Source organism: Phyllobates terribilis, unplaced genomic scaffold (assembly GCF_046119375.1).
Source record: "Phyllobates terribilis strain yellow unplaced genomic scaffold, ASM4611937v1 Scaffold_142__1_contigs__length_4687701, whole genome shotgun sequence".
Classification (NCBI taxonomy): domain Eukaryota; kingdom Metazoa; phylum Chordata; class Amphibia; order Anura; family Dendrobatidae; genus Phyllobates; species Phyllobates terribilis.
In genome coordinates, this window is record NW_027362902.1 from 2,294,242 (window position 1) to 2,318,864 (window position 24,623).

At 45.4% G+C, this 24,623-nt stretch overlaps 17 non-coding genes and 3 pseudogenes across 17 annotated transcripts; all 20 read left to right on the plus strand.

Moving 5' to 3' along the window:
- Positions 1-699: 699 nt before the first annotated feature.
- LOC141205618 (U2 spliceosomal RNA) lies at positions 700-890 on the plus strand. The gene has a single exon (XR_012276299.1). It is a non-coding gene; the product is annotated as a U2 spliceosomal RNA (small nuclear RNA).
- A 1,260-nt stretch (positions 891-2,150) lies between these two features.
- Positions 2,151-2,328, plus strand: LOC141206327 (U2 spliceosomal RNA; annotated as a pseudogene).
- Positions 2,329-3,443: 1,115 nt separating this feature from the next.
- On the plus strand, positions 3,444-3,559 carry LOC141206406 (U2 spliceosomal RNA; annotated as a pseudogene).
- Positions 3,560-4,084: 525 nt separating this feature from the next.
- Positions 4,085-4,266, plus strand: LOC141206191 (U2 spliceosomal RNA). The gene has a single exon (XR_012276857.1). It is a non-coding gene; the product is annotated as a U2 spliceosomal RNA (small nuclear RNA).
- Positions 4,267-5,381: 1,115 nt separating this feature from the next.
- Positions 5,382-5,572, plus strand: LOC141205619 (U2 spliceosomal RNA). Its single transcript, XR_012276300.1, has one exon. It is a non-coding gene; the product is annotated as a U2 spliceosomal RNA (small nuclear RNA).
- A 1,115-nt stretch (positions 5,573-6,687) lies between these two features.
- Positions 6,688-6,878, plus strand: LOC141205620 (U2 spliceosomal RNA). The gene has a single exon (XR_012276301.1). It is a non-coding gene; the product is annotated as a U2 spliceosomal RNA (small nuclear RNA).
- A 1,115-nt stretch (positions 6,879-7,993) lies between these two features.
- LOC141206166 (U2 spliceosomal RNA) lies at positions 7,994-8,184 on the plus strand. Its single transcript, XR_012276832.1, has one exon. It is a non-coding gene; the product is annotated as a U2 spliceosomal RNA (small nuclear RNA).
- A 1,115-nt stretch (positions 8,185-9,299) lies between these two features.
- Positions 9,300-9,490, plus strand: LOC141205621 (U2 spliceosomal RNA). Its single transcript, XR_012276302.1, has one exon. It is a non-coding gene; the product is annotated as a U2 spliceosomal RNA (small nuclear RNA).
- Positions 9,491-10,605: 1,115 nt separating this feature from the next.
- Positions 10,606-10,796, plus strand: LOC141205623 (U2 spliceosomal RNA). The gene has a single exon (XR_012276304.1). It is a non-coding gene; the product is annotated as a U2 spliceosomal RNA (small nuclear RNA).
- Positions 10,797-11,910: 1,114 nt separating this feature from the next.
- LOC141205624 (U2 spliceosomal RNA) lies at positions 11,911-12,101 on the plus strand. Its single transcript, XR_012276305.1, has one exon. It is a non-coding gene; the product is annotated as a U2 spliceosomal RNA (small nuclear RNA).
- Positions 12,102-13,215: 1,114 nt separating this feature from the next.
- LOC141205625 (U2 spliceosomal RNA) lies at positions 13,216-13,406 on the plus strand. Its single transcript, XR_012276306.1, has one exon. It is a non-coding gene; the product is annotated as a U2 spliceosomal RNA (small nuclear RNA).
- Positions 13,407-14,515: 1,109 nt separating this feature from the next.
- Positions 14,516-14,706, plus strand: LOC141205626 (U2 spliceosomal RNA). The gene has a single exon (XR_012276307.1). It is a non-coding gene; the product is annotated as a U2 spliceosomal RNA (small nuclear RNA).
- A 1,112-nt stretch (positions 14,707-15,818) lies between these two features.
- LOC141206392 (U2 spliceosomal RNA) lies at positions 15,819-15,934 on the plus strand (annotated as a pseudogene).
- A 524-nt stretch (positions 15,935-16,458) lies between these two features.
- LOC141206189 (U2 spliceosomal RNA) lies at positions 16,459-16,641 on the plus strand. The gene has a single exon (XR_012276855.1). It is a non-coding gene; the product is annotated as a U2 spliceosomal RNA (small nuclear RNA).
- Positions 16,642-17,756: 1,115 nt separating this feature from the next.
- LOC141206075 (U2 spliceosomal RNA) lies at positions 17,757-17,947 on the plus strand. The gene has a single exon (XR_012276741.1). It is a non-coding gene; the product is annotated as a U2 spliceosomal RNA (small nuclear RNA).
- Positions 17,948-19,062: 1,115 nt separating this feature from the next.
- Positions 19,063-19,253, plus strand: LOC141205627 (U2 spliceosomal RNA). Its single transcript, XR_012276308.1, has one exon. It is a non-coding gene; the product is annotated as a U2 spliceosomal RNA (small nuclear RNA).
- A 1,115-nt stretch (positions 19,254-20,368) lies between these two features.
- LOC141206041 (U2 spliceosomal RNA) lies at positions 20,369-20,559 on the plus strand. The gene has a single exon (XR_012276707.1). It is a non-coding gene; the product is annotated as a U2 spliceosomal RNA (small nuclear RNA).
- A 1,115-nt stretch (positions 20,560-21,674) lies between these two features.
- Positions 21,675-21,865, plus strand: LOC141205629 (U2 spliceosomal RNA). Its single transcript, XR_012276310.1, has one exon. It is a non-coding gene; the product is annotated as a U2 spliceosomal RNA (small nuclear RNA).
- A 1,115-nt stretch (positions 21,866-22,980) lies between these two features.
- LOC141205630 (U2 spliceosomal RNA) lies at positions 22,981-23,171 on the plus strand. The gene has a single exon (XR_012276311.1). It is a non-coding gene; the product is annotated as a U2 spliceosomal RNA (small nuclear RNA).
- Positions 23,172-24,286: 1,115 nt separating this feature from the next.
- Positions 24,287-24,477, plus strand: LOC141205631 (U2 spliceosomal RNA). The gene has a single exon (XR_012276312.1). It is a non-coding gene; the product is annotated as a U2 spliceosomal RNA (small nuclear RNA).
- Positions 24,478-24,623: the final 146 nt, after the last annotated feature.

Here is a 24,623-nt window from a genome sequence, read left to right on the forward strand (position 1 = left end):
ACAGGTATGTGCGCTGGTTACTCTGCTGCGCTTAAAATTTCTTTTTTGGTTTGCTACAATGCCTTTTCTGAAACGTTGTCTCCTTCTGCTGGAACACTGACTTCTTTCATTTAATGCCTGCAGACTATAAAAGAGAACCCAACCCAAAAAGTTTGGTTGATTAGTCTGTGGCATTCTGTTAAACTGTTGCTTATGGCGGTCTCTGTGAGCTTCTCAGCGACATTCAGCCAGCCAGGTATCCTGCCTGCAGTAGATGGAATGTGGCAATGGAACGCTGGCTGCGCGTGTCATAATAGGCTCTGAGCCTTTATATACCTGTGCACAGCAGCAGCCACCTTCAGTCTGCTGCTGGACAGCCAGCAGCAGCAGCAGCAGGAGAGGTATGTAATCAGGAGCCCTCCTGCTAAGGGTAGACAGCTGCTCGTTCCACCCCACCCCCCGCCTTAATTGGTTCTCCTCCCTTCCAACGGTGTTGAGGCGGGTGGGAACAGCAGGGGGTGAAGGTGCTGTGTTTAAAGAGGTGGAGTTATGCAGATCTAAAACGCGTAGATTGCAGCAGCAGCAAGCCGAAAAGTGCAGGCATGTAAGGGATCTAGAGGTTGACAACATGTCTTCTTAACAGGAGTCCAGGAGCTCATCTCCACAAATGGACTTTTTAGGATCCTTGGGTGGCTCCATAGTTTGAAACCAATTCTGGTTATCGCTTCTCGGCCTTTTGGCTAAGATCAAGTGTAGTATCTGTTCTTATCAGTTTAATATCTGATACGTCCCCTATCTGGGGACCATATATTAAATGGATTTTTAGAACAGGGAGATGGAAAAAGAGCTTGCTCTGTCCACTCCACGCATTGACCTGGTATTGCAGTATCTCCAGGACCGGTGCACCCCTTCTTTAATGCAGTTTCTAAAATCAGAAAGGATTGAATTCAATGTTTTTTGTTCATTTTGTTTGTCGGATTTTGGGATGGACTCTTTGGCTCTGCTTTTCTTCTCCTCATTGGATTTTTCATGTTCAAAGTTGCAGAAGCCAGATTACAAGCTCATTTTGGTTCAACTTCAGCAACTGTGCATTGCATTGCCATGTAATGTGATGCAATGCTATCTTTCTAGCTCTCCCTTTTTACTTCCTTTTGGATAAACAGACATATTAGGCAAGCATTTTGGAGCTTTCACCTAAATAACTACAGGTGGTGAGATAAGCTGCACAATATAATTGACCTTTCAGTATATTGTTGCACACACACCATCTATTTAGCAAATGCCCTTGTTATCAACAGCAGCCTTTTAAACTCACCTGAGCTAACAGGTATGTGCGCTGGTTACTCTGCTGCGCTTAAAATTTCTTTTTTGGTTTGCTACAATGCCTTTTCTGAAACGTTGTCTCCTTCTGCTGGAACACTGACTTCTTTCATTTAATGCCTGCAGACTATAAAAGAGAACCCAACCCAAAAAGTTTGGTTGATTAGTCTGTGGCATTCTGTTAAACTGTTGCTTATGGCGGTCTCTGTGAGCTTCTCAGCGACATTCAGCCAGCCAGGTATCCTGCCTGCAGTAGATGGAATGTGGCAATGGAACGCTGGCTGCGCGTGTCATAATAGGCTCTGAGCCTTTATATACCTGTGCACAGCAGCAGCCACCTTCAGTCTGCTGCTGGACAGCCAGCAGCAGCAGCAGCAGGAGAGGTATGTAATCAGGAGCCCTCCTGCTAAGGGTAGACAGCTGCTCGTTCCACCCCACCCCCCGCCTTAATTGGTTCTCCTCCCTTCCAATGGTGTTGAGGCGGGTGGGAACAGCAGGGGGTGAAGGTGCTGTGTTTAAAGAGGTGGAGTTATGCAGATCTAAAACGCGTGGATTGCAGCAGCAGCAAGCCGAAAAGTGCAGGCATGTAAGGGATCTAGAGGTTGACAACATGTCTTCTTAACGGGAGTCCAGGAGCTCATCTCCACAAATGGACTTTTTAGGATCCTTGGGTGGCTCCGTAGTTTGAAACCAATTCTGGTTATCGCTTCTCGTCCTTTTGGCTAAGATCAAGTGTAGTATCTGGGGGACCCTTCTCCTTTTGGAGAGGGTTTCAAGAAGACCAGCATCCTAGTGCACTTTTTTTGTGGCACTTGTCACTTTTTTAAGCGCACTCGGGTTTTGTACACGAATTCGGGCTTTCAAAAAAAAAAAAAATCTGTTCTTATCAGTTTAATATCTGATACGTCCCCTATCTGGGGACCATATATTAAATGGATTTTTAGAACAGGGAGATGGAAAAAGAGCTTGCTCTGTCCACTCCACGCATTGACCTGGTATTGCAGTATCTCCAGGACCGGTGCACCCCTTCTTTAATGCAGTTTCTAAAATCAGAAAGAATTGAATTCAATGTTTTTTGTTCATTTTGCTTGTTTGTCGGATTTTGGGATGGACTCTTTGGCTCTGCTTTTCTTCTCCTCATTGGATTTTTCATGTTCAAAGTTGCAGAAGCCAGATTACAAGCTCATTTTGGTTCAACTTCAGCAACTGTGCATTGCATTGCCATGTAATGTGATGCAATGCTATCTTTCTAGCTCTCCCTTTTTACTTCCTTTTGGATAAACAGACATATTAGGCAAGCATTTTGGAGCTTTCACCTAAATAACTACAGGTGGTGAGATAAGCTGCACAATATAATTGACCTTTCAGTATATTGTTGCACACACACCATCTATTTAGCAAATGCCCTTGTTATCAACAGCAGCCTTTTAAACTCACCTGAGCTAACAGGTATGTGCGCTGGTTACTCTGCTGCGCTTAAAATTTCTTTTTTGGTTTGCTACAATGCCTTTTCTGAAACGTTGTCTCCTTCTGCTGGAACACTGACTTCTTTCATTTAATGCCTGCAGACTATAAAAGAGAACCCAACCCAAAAAGTTTGGTTGATTAGTCTGTGGCATTCTGTTAAACTGTTGCTTATGGCGGTCTCTGTGAGCTTCTCAGCGACATTCAGCCAGCCAGGTATCCTGCCTGCAGTAGATGGAATGTGGCAATGGAACGCTGGCTGCGCGTGTCATAATAGGCTCTGAGCCTTTATATACCTGTGCACAGCAGCAGCCACCTTCAGTCTGCTGCTGGACAGCCAGCAGCAGCAGCAGCAGGAGAGGTATGTGATCAGGAGCCCTCCTGCTAAGGGTAGACAGCTGCTCGTTCCACCCCAGCTCCCGCCTTAATTGGTTCTCCTCCCTTCCAACGGTGTTGAGGCAGGTGGGAACAGCAGGGGGTGAAGGTGCTGTGTTTAAAGAGGTGGAGTTATGCAGATCTAAAACGCGTGGATTGCAGCAGCAGCAAGCCGAAAAGTGCAGGCATGTAAGGGATCTAGAGGTTGACAACATGTCTTCTTAACGGGAGTCCAGGAGCTCATCTCCACAAATGGACTTTTTAGGATCCTTGGGTGGCTCCGTAGTTTGAAACCAATTCTGGTTATCGCTTCTCGGCCTTTTGGCTAAGATCAAGTGTAGTATCTTTTGAAAAGGCGGTTTTGTCCTTGGGCTGCTCTAGTAAATTGATGCACATTACACACTGGTTTGGTGCACTTGTTAGTACGCCAGGTGGCTCATAGAGTCATCTGATGGAAAACATGGCCCTCCAGGATCGAAGTCACTAGGCTTGGTAAGTGTGAGGGCTTTGGAGCAATGTGCCCCAGGAGTAGGCGCCCTGGTGGGAGTCCAAGCTTACTGGGACTGGGAACCCCAGAAAGACTTGGGCTTCGTAGCACGCCGCACCTTTGCCAATCATACTTTCTGAGCAACACCCCCTATTCCTGGCCTCCGGGCTAGGAAGGGGAATTTTTATAAACCCGGTCGGAGGTCCGGTCAGCTTTGGGCTGAGAAACCAACACAGGCTCCAGCTCCACTAGGGTGGCAGCCTAGCTGGACGCTGGGAGCACGAAAACGGCTCTTCTCTGGCTTCGGCAAGAGAGAGCATCGGAGATCCCCGACCCTCGCTGTGGCCTTCTGGCTCGGAGGGATGGGGATGGTTTATTGGGGACCCTCTCCTCCGGTAAGGGTCCACATGAATCCTCGCCTCGTGCGCTGTTTTGGTGTGACTTCGGTCACATATTTCAGTGCCTTGGATGCAGCTTCAATCAAAAAATCTGTTCTTATCAGTTTAATATCTGATACGTCCCCTATCTGGGGACCATATATTAAATGGATTTTTAGAACAGGGAGATGGAAAAAGAGCTTGCTCTGTCCACTCCACGCATTGACCTGGTATTGCAGTATCTCCAGGACCGGTGCACCCCTTCTTTAATGCAGTTTCTAAAATCAGAAAGAATTGAATTCAATGTTTTTTGTTCATTTTGCTTGTTTGTCGGATTTTGGGATGGACTCTTTGGCTCTGCTTTTCTTCTCCTCATTGGATTTTTCATGTTCAAAGTTGCAGAAGCCAGATTACAAGCTCATTTTGGTTCAACTTCAGCAACTGTGCATTGCATTGCCATGTAATGTGATGCAATGCTATCTTTCTAGCTCTCCCTTTTTATTTCCTTTTGGATAAACAGACATATTAGGCAAGCATTTTGGAGCTTTCACCTAAATAACTACAGGTGGTGAGATAAGCTGCACAATATAATTGACCTTTCAGTATATTGTTGCACACACACCATCTATTTAGCAAATGCCCTTGTTATCAACAGCAGCCTTTTAAACTCACCTGAGCTAACAGGTATGTGCGCTGGTTACTCTGCTGCGCTTAAAATTTCTTTTTTGGTTTGCTACAATGCCTTTTCTGAAACGTTGTCTCCTTCTGCTGGAACACTGACTTCTTTCATTTAATGCCTGCAGACTATAAAAGAGAACCCAACCCAAAAAGTTTGGTTGATTAGTCTGTGGCATTCTGTTAAACTGTTGCTTATGGCGGTCTCTGTGAGCTTCTCAGCGACATTCAGCCAGCCAGGTATCCTGCCTGCAGTAGATGGAATGTGGCAATGGAACGCTGGCTGCGCGTGTCATAATAGGCTCTGAGCCTTTATATACCTGTGCACAGCAGCAGCCACCTTCAGTCTGCTGCTGGACAGCCAGCAGCAGCAGCAGCAGGAGAGGTATGTAATCAGGAGCCCTCCTGCTAAGGGTAGACAGCTGCTCGTTCCACCCCACCCCCCGCCTTAATTGGTTCTCCTCCCTTCCAACGGTGTTGAGGCGGGTGGGAACAGCAGGGGGTGAAGGTGCTGTGTTTAAAGAGGTGGAGTTATGCAGATCTAAAACGCGTGGATTGCAGCAGCAGCAAGCCGAAAAGTGCAGGCATGTAAGGGATCTAGAGGTTGACAACATGTCTTCTTAACGGGAGTCCAGGAGCTCATCTCCACAAATGGACTTTTTAGGATCCTTGGGTGGCTCCGTAGTTTGAAACCAATTCTGGTTATCGCTTCTCGGCCTTTTGGCTAAGATCAAGTGTAGTATCTGTTCTTATCAGTTTAATATCTGATACGTCCCCTATCTGGGGACCATATATTAAATGGATTTTTAGAACAGGGAGATGGAAAAAGAGCTTGCTCTGTCCACTCCACGCATTGACCTGGTATTGCAGTATCTCCAGGACCGGTGCACCCCTTCTTTAATGCAGTTTCTAAAATCAGAAAGAATTGAATTCAATGTTTTTTGTTCATTTTGCTTGTTTGTCGGATTTTGGGATGGACTCTTTGGCTCTGCTTTTCTTCTCCTCATTGGATTTTTCATGTTCAAAGTTGCAGAAGCCAGATTACAAGCTCATTTTGGTTCAACTTCAGCAACTGTGCATTGCATTGCCATGTAATGTGATGCAATGCTATCTTTCTAGCTCTCCCTTTTTACTTCCTTTTGGATAAACAGACATATTAGGCAAGCATTTTGGAGCTTTCACCTAAATAACTACAGGTGGTGAGATAAGCTGCACAATATAATTGACCTTTCAGTATATTGTTGCACACACACCATCTATTTAGCAAATGCCCTTGTTATCAACAGCAGCCTTTTAAACTCACCTGAGCTAACAGGTATGTGCGCTGGTTACTCTGCTGCGCTTAAAATTTCTTTTTTGGTTTGCTACAATGCCTTTTCTGAAACGTTGTCTCCTTCTGCTGGAACACTGACTTCTTTCATTTAATGCCTGCAGACTATAAAAGAGAACCCAACCCAAAAAGTTTGGTTGATTAGTCTGTGGCATTCTGTTAAACTGTTGCTTATGGCGGTCTCTGTGAGCTTCTCAGCGACATTCAGCCAGCCAGGTATCCTGCCTGCAGTAGATGGAATGTGGCAATGGAACGCTGGCTGCGCGTGTCATAATAGGCTCTGAGCCTTTATATACCTGTGCACAGCAGCAGCCACCTTCAGTCTGCTGCTGGACAGCCAGCAGCAGCAGCAGCAGGAGAGGTATGTAATCAGGAGCCCTCCTGCTAAGGGTAGACAGCTGCTCGTTCCACCCCACCCCCCGCCTTAATTGGTTCTCCTCCCTTCCAACGGTGTTGAGGCGGGTGGGAACAGCAGGGGGTGAAGGTGCTGTGTTTAAAGAGGTGGAGTTATGCAGATCTAAAACGCGTGGATTGCAGCAGCAGCAAGCCGAAAAGTGCAGGCATGTAAGGGATCTAGAGGTTGACAACATGTCTTCTTAACGGGAGTCCAGGAGCTCATCTCCACAAATGGACTTTTTAGGATCCTTGGGTGGCTCCGTAGTTTGAAACCAATTCTGGTTATCGCTTCTCGGCCTTTTGGCTAAGATCAAGTGTAGTATCTGTTCTTATCAGTTTAATATCTGATACGTCCCCTATCTGGGGACCATATATTAAATGGATTTTTAGAACAGGGAGATGGAAAAAGAGCTTGCTCTGTCCACTCCACGCATTGACCTGGTATTGCAGTATCTCCAGGACCGGTGCACCCCTTCTTTAATGCAGTTTCTAAAATCAGAAAGAATTGAATTCAATGTTTTTTGTTCATTTTGCTTGTTTGTCGGATTTTGGGATGGACTCTTTGGCTCTGCTTTTCTTCTCCTCATTGGATTTTTCATGTTCAAAGTTGCAGAAGCCAGATTACAAGCTCATTTTGGTTCAACTTCAGCAACTGTGCATTGCATTGCCATGTAATGTGATGCAATGCTATCTTTCTAGCTCTCCCTTTTTACTTCCTTTTGGATAAACAGACATATTAGGCAAGCATTTTGGAGCTTTCACCTAAATAACTACAGGTGGTGAGATAAGCTGCACAATATAATTGACCTTTCAGTATATTGTTGCACACACACCATCTATTTAGCAAATGCCCTTGTTATCAACAGCAGCCTTTTAAACTCACCTGAGCTAACAGGTATGTGCGCTGGTTACTCTGCTGCGCTTAAAATTTCTTTTTTGGTTTGCTACAATGCCTTTTCTGAAACGTTGTCTCCTTCTGCTGGAACACTGACTTCTTTCATTTAATGCCTGCAGACTATAAAAGAGAACCCAACCCAAAAAGTTTGGTTGATTAGTCTGTGGCATTCTGTTAAACTGTTGCTTATGGCGGTCTCTGTGAGCTTCTCAGCGACATTCAGCCAGCCAGGTATCCTGCCTGCAGTAGATGGAATGTGGCAATGGAACGCTGGCTGCGCGTGTCATAATAGGCTCTGAGCCTTTATATACCTGTGCACAGCAGCAGCCACCTTCAGTCTGCTGCTGGACAGCCAGCAGCAGCAGCAGCAGGAGAGGTATGTAATCAAGAGCCCTCCTGCTAAGGGTAGACAGCTGCTCGTTCCACCCCACCCCCCGCCTTAATTGGTTCTCCTCCCTTCCAACGGTGTTGAGGCGGGTGGGAACAGCAGGGGGTGAAGGTGCTGTGTTTAAAGAGGTGGAGTTATGCAGATCTAAAACGCGTGGATTGCAGCAGCAGCAAGCCGAAAAGTGCAGGCATGTAAGGGATCTAGAGGTTGACAACATGTCTTCTTAACGGGAGTCCAGGAGCTCATCTCCACAAATGGACTTTTTAGGATCCTTGGGTGGCTCCGTAGTTTGAAACCAATTCTGGTTATCGCTTCTCGGCCTTTTGGCTAAGATCAAGTGTAGTATCTGTTCTTATAAGTTTAATATCTGATACGTCCCCTATCTGGGGACCATATATTAAATGGATTTTTAGAACAGGGAGATGGAAAAAGAGCTTGCTCTGTCCACTCCACGCATTGACCTGGTATTGCAGTATCTCCAGGACCGGTGCACCCCTTCTTTAATGCAGTTTCTAAAATCAGAAAGAATTGAATTCAATGTTTTTTGTTCATTTTGCTTGTTTGTCGGATTTTGGGATGGACTCTTTGGCTCTGCTTTTCTTCTCCTCATTGGATTTTTCATGTTCAAAGTTGCAGAAGCCAGATTACAAGCTCATTTTGGTTCAACTTCAGCAACTGTGCATTGCATTGCCATGTAATGTGATGCAATGCTATCTTTCTAGCTCTCCCTTTTTACTTCCTTTTGGATAAACAGACATATTAGGCAAGCATTTTGGAGCTTTCACCTAAATAACTACAGGTGGTGAGATAAGCTGCACAATATAATTGACCTTTCAATATATTGTTGCACACACACCATCTATTTAGCAAATGCCCTTGTTATCAACAGCAGCCTTTTAAACTCACCTGAGCTAACAGGTATGTGCGCTGGTTACTCTGCTGCGCTTAAAATTTCTTTTTTGGTTTGCTACAATGCCTTTTCTGAAACGTTGTCTCCTTCTGCTGGAACACTGACTTCTTTCATTTAATGCCTGCAGACTATAAAAGAGAACCCAACCCAAAAAGTTTGGTTGATTAGTCTGTGGCATTCTGTTAAACTGTTGCTTATGGCGGTCTCTGTGAGCTTCTCAGCGACATTCAGCCAGCCAGGTATCCTGCCTGCAGTAGATGGAATGTGGCAATGGAACGCTGGCTGCGCGTGTCATAATAGGCTCTGAGCCTTTATATACCTGTGCACAGCAGCAGCCACCTTCAGTCTGCTGCTGGACAGCCAGCAGCAGCAGCAGCAGGAGAGGTATGTAATCAGGAGCCCTCCTGCTAAGGGTAGACAGCTGCTCGTTCCACCCCACCCCCCGCCTTAATTGGTTCTCCTCCCTTCCAATGGTGTTGAGGCGGGTGGGAACAGCAGGGGGTGAAGGTGCTGTGTTTAAAGAGGTGGAGTTATGCAGATCTAAAACGCGTGGATTGCAGCAGCAGCAAGCCGAAAAGTGCAGGCATGTAAGGGATCTAGAGGTTGACAACATGTCTTCTTAACGGGAGTCCAGGAGCTCATCTCCACAAATGGACTTTTTAGGATCCTTGGGTGGCTCCGTAGTTTGAAACCAATTCTGGTTATCGCTTCTCGGCCTTTTGGCTAAGATCAAGTGTAGTATCTGTTCTTATCAGTTTAATATCTGATACGTCCCCTATCTGGGGACCATATATTAAATGGATTTTTAGAACAGGGAGATGGAAAAAGAGCTTGCTCTGTCCACTCCACGCATTGACCTGGTATTGCAGTATCTCCAGGACCGGTGCACCCCTTCTTTAATGCAGTTTCTAAAATCAGAAAGAATTGAATTCAATGTTTTTTGTTCATTTTGCTTGTTTTTCGGATTTTGGGATGGACTCTTTGGCTCTGCTTTTCTTCTCCTCATTGGATTTTTCATGTTCAAAGTTGCAGAAGCCAGATTACAAGCTCATTTTGGTTCAACTTCAGCAACTGTGCATTGCATTGCCATGTAATGTGATGCAATGCTATCTTTCTAGCTCTCCCTTTTTACTTCCTTTTGGATAAACAGACATATTAGGCAAGCATTTTGGAGCTTTCACCTAAATAACTACAGGTGGTGAGATAAGCTGCACAATATAATTGACCTTTCAGTATATTGTTGCACACACACCATCTATTTAGCAAATGCCCTTGTTATCAACAGCAGCCTTTTAAACTCACCTGAGCTAACAGGTATGTGCGCTGGTTACTCTGCTGCGCTTAAAATTTCTTTTTTGGTTTGCTACAATGCCTTTTCTGAAACGTTGTCTCCTTCTGCTGGAACACTGACTTCTTTCATTTAATGCCTGCAGACTATAAAAGAGAACCCAACCCAAAAAGTTTGGTTGATTAGTCTGTGGCATTCTGTTAAACTGTTGCTTATGGCGGTCTCTGTGAGCTTCTCAGCGACATTCAGCCAGCCAGGTATCCTGCCTGCAGTAGATGGAATGTGGCAATGGAACGCTGGCTGCGCGTGTCATAATAGGCTCTGAGCCTTTATATACCTGTGCACAGCAGCAGCCACCTTCAGTCTGCTGCTGGACAGCCAGCAGCAGCAGCAGCAGGAGAGGTATGTAATCAGGAGCCCTCCTGCTAAGGGTAGACAGCTGCTCGTTCCACCCCACCCCCCGCCTTAATTGGTTCTCCTCCCTTCCAACTGTGTTGAAGCGGGTGGGAACAGCAGGGGGTGAAGGTGCTGTGTTTAAAGAGGTGGAGTTATGCAGATCTAAAACGCGTGGATTGCAGCAGCAGCAAGCCGAAAAGTGCAGGCATGTAAGGGATCTAGAGGTTGACAACATGTCTTCTTAACGGGAGTCCAGGAGCTCATCTCCACAAATGGACTTTTTAGGATCCTTGGGTGGCTCCGTAGTTTGAAACCAATTCTGGTTATCGCTTCTCGGCCTTTTGGCTAAGATCAAGTGTAGTATCTGTTCTTATCAGTTTAATATCTGATACGTCCCCTATCTGGGGACCATATATTAAATGGATTTTTAGAACAGGGAGATGGAAAAAGAGCTTGCTCTGTCCACTCCACGCATTGACCTGGTATTGCAGTATCTCCAGGACCGGTGCACCCCTTCTTTAATGCAGTTTCTAAAATCAGAAAGAATTGAATTCAATGTTTTTTGTTCATTTTGCTTGTTTGTCGGATTTTGGGATGGACTCTTTGGCTCTGCTTTTCTTCTCCTCATTGGATTTTTCATGTTCAAAGTTGCAGAAGCCAGATTACAAGCTCATTTTGGTTCAACTTCAGCAACTGTGCATTGCATTGCCATGTAATGTGATGCAATGCTATCTTTCTAGCTCTCCCTTTTTACTTCCTTTTGGATAAACAGACATATTAGGCAAGCATTTTGGAGCTTTCACCTAAATAACTACAGGTGGTGAGATAAGCTGCACAATATAATTGACCTTTCAGTATATTGTTGCACACACACCATCTATTTAGCAAATGCCCTTGTTATCAACAGCAGCCTTTTAAACTCACCTGAGCTAACAGGTATGTGCGCTGGTTACTCTGCTGCGCTTAAAATTTCTTTTTTGGTTTGCTACAATGCCTTTTCTGAAACGTTGTCTCCTTCTGCTGGAACACTGACTTCTTTCATTTAATGCCTGCAGACTATAAAAGAGAACCCAACCCAAAAATTTGGTTGATTAGTCTGTGGCATTCTGTTAAACTGTTGCTTATGGCGGTCTCTGTGAGCTTCTCAGCGACATTCAGCCAGCCAGGTATCCTGCCTGCAGTAGATGGAATGTGGCAATGGAACGCTGGCTGCGCGTGTCATAATAGGCTCTGAGCCTTTATATACCTGTGCACAGCAGCAGCCACCTTCAGTCTGCTGCTGGACAGCCAGCAGCAGCAGCAGCAGGAGAGGTATGTAATCAGGAGCCCTCCTGCTAAGGGTAGACAGCTGCTCGTTCCACCCCACCCCCCGCCTTAATTGGTTCTCCTCCCTTCCAACGGTGTTGAGGCGGGTGGGAACAGCAGGGGGTGAAGGTGCTGTGTTTAAAGAGGTGGAGTTATGCAGATCTAAAACGCGTGGATTGCAGCAGCAGCAAGCCGAAAAGTGCAGGCATGTAAGGGATCTAGAGGTTGACAACATGTCTTCTTAACGGGAGTCCAGGAGCTCATCTCCACAAATGGACTTTTTAGGATCCTTGGGTGGCTCCGTAGTTTGAAACCAATTCTGGTTATCGCTTCTCGGCCTTTTGGCTAAGATCAAGTGTAGTATCTGTTCTTATCAGTTTAATATCTGATACGTCCCCTATCTGGGGACCATATATTAAATGGATTTTTAGAACAGGGAGATGGAAAAAGAGCTTGCTCTGTCCACTCCACGCATTGACCTGGTATTGCAGTATCTCCAGGACCGGTGCACCCCTTCTTTAATGCAGTTTCTAAAATCAGAAAGAATTGAATTCAATGTTTTTTGTTCATTTTGCTTGTTTGTCGGATTTTGGGATGGACTCTTTGGCTCTGCTTTTCTTCTCCTCATTGGATTTTTCATGTTCAAAGTTGCAGAAGCCAGATTACAAGCTCATTTTGGTTCAACTTCAGCAACTGTGCATTGCATTGCCATGTAATGTGATGCAATGCTATCTTTCTAGCTCTCCCTTTTTACTTCCTTTTGGATAAACAGACATATTAGGCAAGCATTTTGGAGCTTTCACCTAAATAACTACAGGTGGTGAGATAAGCTGCACAATATAATTGACCTTTCAGTATATTGTTGCACACACACCATCTATTTAGCAAATGCCCTTGTTATCAACAGCAGCCTTTTAAACTCACCTGAGCTAACAGGTATGTGCGCTGGTTACTCTGCTGCGCTTAAAATTTCTTTTTTGGTTTGCTACAATGCCTTTTCTGAAACGTTGTCTCCTTCTGCTGGAACACTGACTTCTTTCATTTAATGCCTGCAGACTATAAAAGAGAACCCAACCCAAAAATTTGGTTGATTAGTCTGTGGCATTCTGTTAAACTGTTGCTTATGGCGGTCTCTGTGAGCTTCTCAGCGACATTCAGCCAGCCAGGTATCCTGCCTGCAGTAGATGGAATGTGGCAATGGAACGCTGGCTGCGCGTGTCATAATAGGCTCTGAGCCTTTATATACCTGTGCACAGCAGCAGCCACCTTCAGTCTGCTGCTGGACAGCCAGCAGCAGCAGCAGCAGGAGAGGTATGTAATCAGGAGCCCTCCTGCTAAGGGTAGACAGCTGCTCGTTCCACCCCACCCCCCGCCTTAATTGGTTCTCCTCCCTTCCAACGGTGTTGAGGCGGGTGGGAACAGCAGGGGGTGAAGGTGCTGTGTTTAAAGAGGTGGAGTTATGCAGATCTAAAACGCGTGGATTGCAGCAGCAGCAAGCCGAAAAGTGCAGGCATGTAAGGGATCTAGAGGTTGACAACATGTCTTCTTAACGGGAGTCCAGGAGCTCATCTCCACAAATGGACTTTTTAGGATCCTTGGGTGGCTCCGTAGTTTGAAACCAATTCTGGTTATCGCTTCTCGGCCTTTTGGCTAAGATCAAGTGTAGTATCTGTTCTTATCAGTTTAATATCTGATACGTCCCCTATCTGGGGACCATATATTAAATGGATTTTTAGAACAGGGAGATGGAAAAAGAGCTTGCTCTGTCCACTCCACGCATTGACCTGGTATTGCAGTATCTCCAGGACCGGTGCACCCCTTCTTTAATGCAGTTTCTAAAATCAGAAAGAATTGAATTCAATGTTTTTTGTTCATTTTGCTTGTTTGTCGGATTTTGGGATGGACTCTTTGGCTCTGCTTTTCTTCTCCTCATTGGATTTTTCATGTTCAAAGTTGCAGAAGCCAGATTACAAGCTCATTTTGGTTCAACTTCAGCAACTGTGCATTGCATTGCCATGTAATGTGATGCAATGCTATCTTTCTAGCTCTCCCTTTTTACTTCCTTTTGGATAAACAGACATATTAGGCAAGCATTTTGGAGCTTTCACCTAAATAACTACAGGTGGTGAGATAAGCTGCACAATATAATTGACCTTTCAGTATATTGTTGCACACACACCATCTATTTAGCAAATGCCCTTGTTATCAACAGCAGCCTTTTAAACTCACCTGAGCTAACAGGTATGTGCGCTGGTTACTCTGCTGCGCTTAAAATTTCTTTTTTGGTTTGCTACAATGCCTTTTCTGAAACGTTGTCTCCTTCTGCTGGAACACTGACTTCTTTCATTTAATGCCTGCAGACTATAAAAGAGAACCCAACCCAAAAAGTTTGGTTGATTAGTCTGTGGCATTCTGTTAAACTGTTGCTTATGGCGGTCTCTGTGAGCTTCTCAGCGACATTCAGCCAGCCAGGTATCCTGCCTGCAGTAGATGGAATGTGGCAATGGAACGCTGGCTGCGCGTGTCATAATAGGCTCTGAGCCTTTATATACCTGTGCACAGCAGCAGCCACCTTCAGTCTGCTGCTGGACAGCCAGCAGCAGCAGGAGAGGTATGTAATCAGGAGCCCTCCTGCTAAGGGTAGACAGCTGCTCGTTCCACCCCACCCCCCGCCTTAATTGGTTCTCCTCCCTTCCAACGGTGTTGAGGCGGGTGGGAACAGCAGGGGGTGAAGGTGCTGTGTTTAAAGAGGTGGAGTTATGCAGATCTAAAACGCGTGGATTGCAGCAGCAGCAAGCCGAAAAGTGCAGGCATGTAAGGGATCTAGAGGTTGACAACATGTCTTCTTAACGGGAGTCCAGGAGCTCATCTCCACAAATGGACTTTTTAGGATCCTTGGGTGGCTCCGTAGTTTGAAACCAATTCTGGTTATCGCTTCTCGGCCTTTTGGCTAAGATCAAGTGTAGTATCTGTTCTTATCAGTTTAATATCTGATACGTCCCCTATCTGGGGACCATATATTAAATGGATTTTTAGAACAGGGAGATGGAAAAAGAGCTTGCTCTGTCCACTCCACGCATTGACCTGGTATTGCAGTATCTCCAGGACCGGTGCACCCCTTCTTTAATGCAGTTTCTAAAATCAGAAAGAATTGAATTCAATGTTTTTTGTTCATTTTGCTTGTTTGTCGGATTTTGGGATGGACTCTTTGGCTCTGCTTTTCTTCTCCTCATTGGATTTTTCATGTTCAAAGTTGCAGAAGCCAGATTACAAGCTCATTTTGGTTCAACTTCAGCAACTGTGCATTGCATTGCCATGTAATGTGATGCAATGCTATCTTTCTAGCTCTCCCTTTTTACTTCCTTTTGGATAAACAGACATATTAGGCAAGCATTTTGGAGCTTTCACCTAAATAACTACAGGTGGTGAGATAAGCTGCACAATATAATTGACCTTTCAGTATATTGTTGCACACACACCATCTATTTAGCAAATGCCCTTGTTATCAACAGCAGCCTTTTAAACTCACCTGAGCTAACAGGTATGTGCGCTGGTTACTCTGCTGCGCTTAAAATTTCTTTTTTGGTTTGCTACAATGCCTTTTCTGAAACGTCTCCTTCTGCTGGAACACTGACTTCTTTCATTTAATGCCTGCAGACTATAAAAGAGAACCCAACCCAAAAAGTTTGGTTGATTAGTCTGTGGCATTCTGTTAAACTGTTGCTTATGGCGGTCTCTGTGAGCTTCTCAGCGACATTCAGCCAGCCAGGTATCCTGCCTGCAGTAGATGGAATGTGGCAATGGAACGCTGGCTGCGCGTGTCATAATAGGCTCTGAGCCTTTATATACCTGTGCACAGCAGCAGCCACCTTCAGTCTGCTGCTGGACAGCCAGCAGCAGCAGCAGCAGGAGAGGTATGTAATCAGGACCCCTCCTGCTAAGGGTAGACAGCTGCTCGTTCCACCCCACCCCCCGCCTTAATTGGTTCTCCTCCCTTCCAACGGTGTTGAGGCGGGTGGGAACAGCAGGGGGTGAAGGTGCTGTGTTTAAAGAGGTGGAGTTATGCAGATCTAAAACGCGTGGATTGCAGCAGCAGCAAGCCGAAAAGTGCAGGCATGTAAGGGATCTAGAGGTTGACAACATGTCTTCTTAACGGGAGTCCAGGAGCTCATCTCCACAAATGGACTTTTTAGGATCCTTGGGTGGCTCCGTAGTTTGAAACCAATTCTGGTTATCGCTTCTCGGCCTTTTGGCTAAGATCAAGTGTAGTATCTTTTGAAAAGGCAGTTTTGTCCTTGGGCTGCCCTAGTAAATTGATGCATATTACACACTGGTTTGGTGCACTTGTTAGTACGCCAGGTGGCTCATAGAGTTATCTGATGGAAAACATGGCCCTCCAGGATCGAAGTCACTAGGCTGGGTAAGTGTGAGGGCTTTGGAGCAATGTGCCCCAGGAGTAGGCGCCCTGGTGGGAGTCCAAGCTTACTGGGACTGGGAACCCCAGAAAGACTTGGCTTCGTAGCACGCCGCACCTTTGCCAATCATACTTTCTGAGCAACCCCCCCTATTCCTGGCCTCCGGGCTAGGAAGGGGAATTTTTATAAACCCGGTCGGAGGTCCGGTCAGCTTTGGGCTGAGAAACCAACACAGGCTCCAGCTCCACTAGGGTGGCAGCCTAGATGGAAGCTGGGAGCACGAAAACGGCTCTTCTCCGGCTTCGGCTAGGGAGAGCATCGGAGATCCCTGACCCTCGCTGTGGCCTTCTGGCTCGGAGGGATGGGGATGGTTTATTGGGGACCCTCTCCTCCGGGAAGGGTCCACATGAATCCTCGCCTCGTGCGCTGTTTTGGTGTGACTTCGGTCACATTTTTCAGTGCCTTGGATGCAGCTTCTATCAAAAAAATCTGTTCTTATCAGTTTAATATCTGATACGTCCCCTATCTGGGGACCATATATTAAATGGATTTTTAGAACAGGGAGATGGAAAAAGAGCTTGCTCTGTCCACTCCACGCATTGACCTGGTATTGCAGTATCTCCAGGACCGGTGCACCCCTTCTTTAATGCAGTTTCTAAAATCAGAAAGAATTGAATTCAATGTTTTTTGTTCATTTTGCTTGTTTGTCGGATTTTGGGATGGACTCTTTGGCTCTGCTTTTCTTCTCCTCATTGGATTTTTCATGTTCAAAGTTGCAGAAGCCAGATTACAAGCTCATTTTGGTTCAACTTCAGCAACTGTGCATTGCATTGCCATGTAATGTGATGCAATGCTATCTTTCTAGCTCTCCCTTTTTACTTCCTTTTGGATAAACAGACATATTAGGCAAGCATTTTGGAGCTTTCACCTAAATAACTACAGGTGGTGAGATAAGCTGCACAATATAATTGACCTTTCAGTATATTGTTGCACACACACCATCTATTTAGCAAATGCCCTTGTTATCAACAGCAGCCTTTTAAACTCACCTGAGCTAACAGGTATGTGCGCTGGTTACTCTGCTGCGCTTAAAATTTCTATTTTGGTTTGCTACAATGCCTTTTCTGAAACGTTGTCTCCTTCTGCTGGAACACTGACTTCTTTCATTTAATGCCTGCAGACTATAAAAGAGAACCCAACCCAAAAAGTTTGGTTGATTAGTCTGTGGCATTCTGTTAAACTGTTGCTTATGGCGGTCTCTGTGAGCTTCTCAGCGACATTCAGCCAGCCAGGTATCCTGCCTGCAGTAGATGGAATGTGGCAATGGAACGCTGGCTGCGCGTGTCATAATAGGCTCTGAGCCTTTATATACCTGTGCACAGCAGCAGCCACCTTCAGTCTGCTGCTGGACAGCCAGCAGCAGCAGCAGCAGGAGAGGTATGTAATCAGGAGCCCTCCTGCTAAGGGTAGACAGCTGCTCGTTCCACCCCACCCCCCGCCTTAATTGGTTCTCCTCCCTTCCAACGGTGTTGAGGCGGGTGGGAACAGCAGGGGGTGAAGGTGCTGTGTTTAAAGAGGTGGAGTTATGCAGATCTAAAACGCGTGGATTGCAGCAGCAGCAAGCCGAAAAGTGCAGGCATGTAAGGGATCTAGAGGTTGACAACATGTCTTCTTAACGGGAGTCCAGGAGCTCATCTCCACAAATGGACTTTTTAGGATCCTTGGGTGGCTCCGTAGTTTGAAACCAATTCTGGTTATCGCTTCTCGGCCTTTTGGCTAAGATCAAGTGTAGTATCTGTTCTTATCAGTTTAATATCTGATACGTCCCCTATCTGGGGACCATATATTAAATGGATTTTTAGAACAGGGAGATGGAAAAAGAGCTTGCTCTGTCCACTCCACACATTGACCTGGTATTGCAGTATCTCCAGGACCGGTGCACCCCTTCTTTAATGCAGTTTCTAAAATCAGAAAGAATTGAATTCAATGTTTTTTGTTCATTTTGCTTGTTTGTCGGATTTTGGGATGGACTCTTTGGCTCTGCTTTTCTTCTCCTCATTGGATTTTTCATGTTCAAAGTTGCAGAAGCCAGATTACAAGCTCATTTTGGTTCAACTTCAGCAACTGTGCATTGCATTGCCATGTAATGTGATGCAATGCTATCTTTCTAGCTCTCCCTTTTTACTTCCTTTTGGATAAACAGACATATTAGGCAAGCATTTTGGAGCTTTCACCTAAATAACTACAGGTGGTGAGATAAGCTGCACAATATAATTGACCTTTCAGTATATTGTTGCACACACACCATCTATTTAGCAAATGCCCTTGTTATCAACAGCAGCCTTTTAAACTCACCTGAGCTAACAGGTATGTGCGCTGGTTACTCTGCTGCGCTTAAAATTTCTTTTTTGGTTTGCTACAATGCCTTTTCTGAAACGTTGTCTCCTTCTGCTGGAACACTGACTTCTTTCATTTAATGCCTGCAGACTATAAAAGAGAACCCAACCCAAAAAGTTTGGTTGATTAGTCTGTGGCATTCTGTTAAACTGTTGCTTATGGCGGTCTCTGTGAGCTTCTCAGCGACATTCAGCCAGCCAGGTATCCTGCCTGCAGTAGATGGAATGTGGCAATGGAACGCTGGCTGCGCGTGTCATAATAGGCTCTGAGCCTTTATATACCTGTGCACAGCAGCAGCCACCTTCAGTCTGCTGCTGGACAGCCAGCAGCAGCAGCAGCAGGAGAGGTATGTAATCAGGAGCCCTCCTGCTAAGGGTAGACAGCTGCTCGTTCCACCCCACCCCCCGCCTTAATTGGTTCTCCTCCCTTCCAACGGTGTTGAGGCGGGTGGGAACAGCAGGGGGTGAAGGTGCTGTGTTTAAAGAGGTGGAGTTATGCAGATCTAAAACGCGTGGATTGCAGCAGCAGCAAGCCGAAAAGTGCAGGCATGTAAGGGATCTAGAGGTTGACAACATGTCTTCTTAACGGGAGTCCAGGAGCTCATCTCCACAATAGGACTTTTTAGGATCCTTGGGTGGCTCCGTAGTTTGAAACCAATTCTGGTTATCGCTTCTCGGCCTTTTGGCTAAGATCAAGTGTAGTATCTGTTCTTATCAGTTTAATATCTGATACGTCCCCTATCTGGGGACCATATATTAAATGGATTTTTAGAACAGGGAGATGGAAAAAGAGCTTGCTCTGTCCACTCCACGCATTGACCTGGTATTGCAGTATCTCCAGGACCGGTGCACCCCTTCTTTAATGCAGTTTCTAAAATCAGAAAGAATTGAATTCAATGTTTTTTGTTCATTTTGCTTGTTTGTCGGATTTTGGGATGGACTCTTTGGCTCTGCTTTTCTTCTCCTCATTGGATTTTTCATGTTCAAAGTTGCAGAAGCCAGATTACAAGCTCATTTTGGTTCAACTTCAGCAACTGTGCATTGCATTGCCATGTAATGTGATGCAATGCTATCTTTCTAGCTCTCCCTTTTTACTTCCTTTTGGATAAACAGACATATTAGGCAAGCATTTTGGAGCTTTCACCTAAATAACTACAGGTGGTGAGATAAGCTGCACAATATAATTGACCTTTCAGTATATTGTTGCACACACACCATCTATTTAGCAAATGCCCTTGTTATCAACAGCAGCCTTTTAAACTCACCTGAGCTAACAGGTATGTGCGCTGGTTACTCTGCTGCGCTTAAAATTTCTTTTTTGGTTTGCTACAATGCCTTTTCTGAAACGTTGTCTCCTTCTGCTGGAACACTGACTTCTTTCATTTAATGCCTGCAGACTATAAAAGAGAACCCAACCCAAAAAGTTTGGTTGATTAGTCTGTGGCATTCTGTTAAACTGTTGCTTATGGCGGTCTCTGTGAGCTTCTCAGCGACATTCAGCCAGCCAGGTATCCTGCCTGCAGTAGATGGAATGTGGCAATGGAACGCTGGCTGCGCGTGTCATAATAGGCTCTGAGCCTTTATATACCTGTGCACAGCAGCAGCCACCTTCAGTCTGCTGCTGGACAGCCAGCAGCAGCAGCAGCAGGAGAGGTATGTAATCAGGAGCCCTCCTGCTAAGGGTAGACAGCTGCTCGTTCCACCCCACCCCCCGCCTTAATTGGTTCTCCTCCCTTCCAACGGTGTTGAGGCGGGTGGGAACAGCAGGGGGTGAAGGTGCTGTGTTTAAAGAGGTGGAGTTATGCAGATCTAAAACGCGTGGATTGCAGCAGCAGCAAGCCGAAAAGTGCAGGCATGTAAGGGATCTAGAGGTTGACAACATGTCTTCTTAACGGGAGTCCAGGAGCTCATCTCCACAAATGGACTTTTTAGGATCCTTGGGTGGCTCCGTAGTTTGAAACCAATTCTGGTTATCGCTTCTCGGCCTTTTGGCTCAGATCAAGTGTAGTATCTGTTCTTATCAGTTTAATATCTGATACGTCCCCTATCTGGGGACCATATATTAAATGGATTTTTAGAACAGGGAGATGGAAAAAGAGCTTGCTCTGTCCACTCCACGCATTGACCTGGTATTGCAGTATCTCCAGGACCGGTGCACCCCTTCTTTAATGCAGTTTCTAAAATCAGAAAGAATTGAATTCAATGTTTTTTGTTCATTTTGCTTGTTTGTCGGATTTTGGGATGGACTCTTTGGCTCTGCTTTTCTTCTCCTCATTGGATTTTTCATGTTCAAAGTTGCAGAAGCCAGATTACAAGCTCATTTTGGTTCAACTTCAGCAACTGTGCATTGCATTGCCATGTAATGTGATGCAATGCTATCTTTCTAGCTCTCCCTTTTTACTTCCTTTTGGATAAACAGACATATTAGGCAAGCATTTTGGAGCTTTCACCTAAATAACTACAGGTGGTGAGATAAGCTGCACAATATAATTGACCTTTCAGTATATTGTTGCACACACACCATCTATTTAGCAAATGCCCTTGTTATCAACAGCAGCCTTTTAAACTCACCTGAGCTAACAGGTATGTGCGCTGGTTACTCTGCTGCGCTTAAAATTTCTTTTTTGGTTTGCTACAATGCCTTTTCTGAAACGTTGTCTCCTTCTGCTGGAACACTGACTTCTTTCATTTAATGCCTGCAGACTATAAAAGAGAACCCAACCCAAAAAGTTTGGTTGATTAGTCTGTGGCATTCTGTTAAACTGTTGCTTATGGCGGTCTCTGTGAGCTTCTCAGCGACATTCAGCCAGCCAGGTATCCTGCCTGCAGTAGATGGAATGTGGCAATGGAACGCTGGCTGCGCGTGTCATAATAGGCTCTGAGCCTTTATATACCTGTGCACAGCAGCAGCCACCTTCAGTCTGCTGCTGGACAGCCAGCAGCAGCAGCAGCAGGAGAGGTATGTAATCAGGAGCCCTCCTGCTAAGGGTAGACAGCTGCTCGTTCCACCCCACCCCCCGCCTTAATTGGTTCTCCTCCCTTCCAACGGTGTTGAGGCGGGTGGGAACAGCAGGGGGTGAAGGTGCTGTGTTTAAAGAGGTGGAGTTATGCAGATCTAAAACGCGTGGATTGCAGCAGCAGCAAGCCGAAAAGTGCAGGCATGTAAGGGATCTAGAGGTTGACAACATGTCTTCTTAACGGGAGTCCAGGAGCTCATCTCCACAAATGGACTTTTTAGGATCCTTGGGTGGCTCCGTAGTTTGAAACCAATTCTGGTTATCGCTTCTCGGCCTTTTGGCTAAGATCAAGTGTAGTATCTGTTCTTATCAGTTTAATATCTGATACGTCCCCTATCTGGGGACCATATATTAAATGGATTTTTAGAACAGGGAGATGGAAAAAGAGCTTGCTCTGTCCACTCCACGCATTGACCTGGTATTGCAGTATCTCCAGGACCGGTGCACCCCTTCTTTAATGCAGTTTCTAAAATCAGAAAGAATTGAATTCAATGTTTTTTGTTCATTTTGCTTGTTTGTCGGATTTTGGGATGGACTCTTTGGCTCTGCTTTTCTTCTCCTCATTGGATTTTTCATGTTCAAAGTTGCAGAAGCCAGATTACAAGCTCATTTTGGTTCAACTTCAGCAACTGTGCATTGCATTGCCATGTAATGTGATGCAATGCTATCTTTCTAGCTCTCCCTTTTTACTTCCTTTTGGATAAACAGACATATTAGGCAAGCATTTTGGAGCTTTCACCTAAATAACTACAGGTGGTGAGATAAGCTGCACAATATAATTGACCTTTCAGTATATTGTTGCACACACACCATCTATTTAGCAAATGCCCTTGTTATCAACAGCAGCCTTTTAAACTCACCTGAGCTAACAGGTATGTGCGCTGGTTACTCTGCTGCGCTTAAAATTTCTTTTTTGGTTTGCTACAATGCCTTTTCTGAAACGTTGTCTCCTTCTGCTGGAACACTGACTTCTTTCATTTAATGCCTGCAGACTATAAAAGAGAACCCAACCCAAAAAGTTTGGTTGATTAGTCTGTGGCATTCTGTTAAACTGTTGCTTATGGCGGTCTCTGTGAGCTTCTCAGCGACATTCAGCCAGCCAGGTATCCTGCCTGCAGTAGATGGAATGTGGCAATGGAACGCTGGCTGCGCGTGTCATAATAGGCTCTGAGCCTTTATATACCTGTGCACAGCAGCAGCCACCTTCAGTCTGCTGCTGGACAGCCAGCAGCAGCAGCAGCAGGAGAGGTATGTAATCAGGAGCCCTCCTGCTAAGGGTAGACAGCTGCTCGTTCCACCCCACCCCCCGCCTTAATTGGTTCTCCTCCCTTCCAACGGTGTTGAGGCGGGTGGGAACAGCAGGGGGTGAAGGTGCTGTGTTTAAAGAGGTGGAGTTATGCAGATCTAAAACGCGTGGATTGCAGCAGCAGCAAGCCGAAAAGTGCAGGCATGTAAGGGATCTAGAGGTTGACAACATGTCTTCTTAACGGGAGTCCAGGAGCTCATCTCCACAAATGGACTTTTTAGGATCCTTGGGTGGCTCCGTAGTTTGAAACCAATTCTGGTTATCGCTTCTCGGCCTTTTGGCTAAGATCAAGTGTAGTATCTGTTCTTATCAGTTTAATATCTGATACGTCCCCTATCTGGGGACCATATATTAAATGGATTTTTAGAACAGGGAGATGGAAAAAGAGCTTGCTCTGTCCACTCCACGCATTGACCTGGTATTGCAGTATCTCCAGGACCGGTGCACCCCTTCTTTAATGCAGTTTCTAAAATCAGAAAGAATTGAATTCAATGTTTTTTGTTCATTTTGCTTGTTTGTCGGATTTTGGGATGGACTCTTTGGCTCTGCTTTTCTTCTCCTCATTGGATTTTTCATGTTCAAAGTTGCAGAAGCCAGATTACAAGCTCATTTTGGTTCAACTTCAGCAACTGTGCATTGCATTGCCATGTAATGTGATGCAATGCTATCTTTCTAGCTCTCCCTTTTTACTTCCTTTTGGATAAACAGACATATTAGGCAAGCATTTTGGAGCTTTCACCTAAATAACTACAGGTGGTGAGATAAGCTGCACAATATAATTGACCTTTCAGTATATTGTTGCACACACACCATCTATTTAGCAAATGCCCTTGTTATCAACAGCAGCCTTTTAAACTCACCTGAGCTAACAGGTATGTGCGCTGGTTACTCTGCTGCGCTTAAAATTTCTTTTTTGGTTTGCTACAATGCCTTTTCTGAAACGTTGTCTCCTTCTGCTGGAACACTGACTTCTTTCATTTAATGCCTGCAGACTATAAAAGAGAACCCAACCCAAAAAGTTTGGTTGATTAGTCTGTGGCATTCTGTTAAACTGTTGCTTATGGCGGTCTCTGTGAGCTTCTCAGCGACATTCAGCCAGCCAGGTATCCTGCCTGCAGTAGATGGAATGTGGCAATGGAACGCTGGCTGCGCGTGTCATAATAGGCTCTGAGCCTTTATATACCTGTGCACAGCAGCAGCCACCTTCAGTCTGCTGCTGGACAGCCAGCAGCAGCAGCAGCAGGAGAGGTATGTAATCAGGAGCCCTCCTGCTAAGGGTAGACAGCTGCTCGTTCCACCCCACCCCCCGCCTTAATTGGTTCTCCTCCCTTCCAACGGTGTTGAGGCGGGTGGGAACAGCAGGGGGTGAAGGTGCTGTGTTTAAAGAGGTGGAGTTATGCAGATCTAAAACGCGTGGATTGCAGCAGCAGCAAGCCGAAAAGTGCAGGCATGTAAGGGATCTAGAGGTTGACAACATGTCTTCTTAACGGGAGTCCAGGAGCTCATCTCCACAAATGGACTTTTTAGGATCCTTGGGTGGCTCCGTAGTTTGAAACCAATTCTGGTTATCGCTTCTCGGCCTTTTGGCTAAGATCAAGTGTAGTATCTGTTCTTATCAGTTTAATATCTGATACGTCCCCTATCTGGGGACCATATATTAAATGGATTTTTAGAACAGGGAGATGGAAAAAGAGCTTGCTCTGTCCACTCCACGCATTGACCTGGTATTGCAGTATCTCCAGGACCGGTGCACCCCTTCTTTAATGCAGTTTCTAAAATCAGAAAGAATTGAATTCAATGTTTTTTGTTCATTTTGCTTGTTTGTCGGATTTTGGGATGGACTCTTTGGCTCTGCTTTTCTTCTCCTCATTGGATTTTTCATGTTCAAAGTTGCAGAAGCCAGA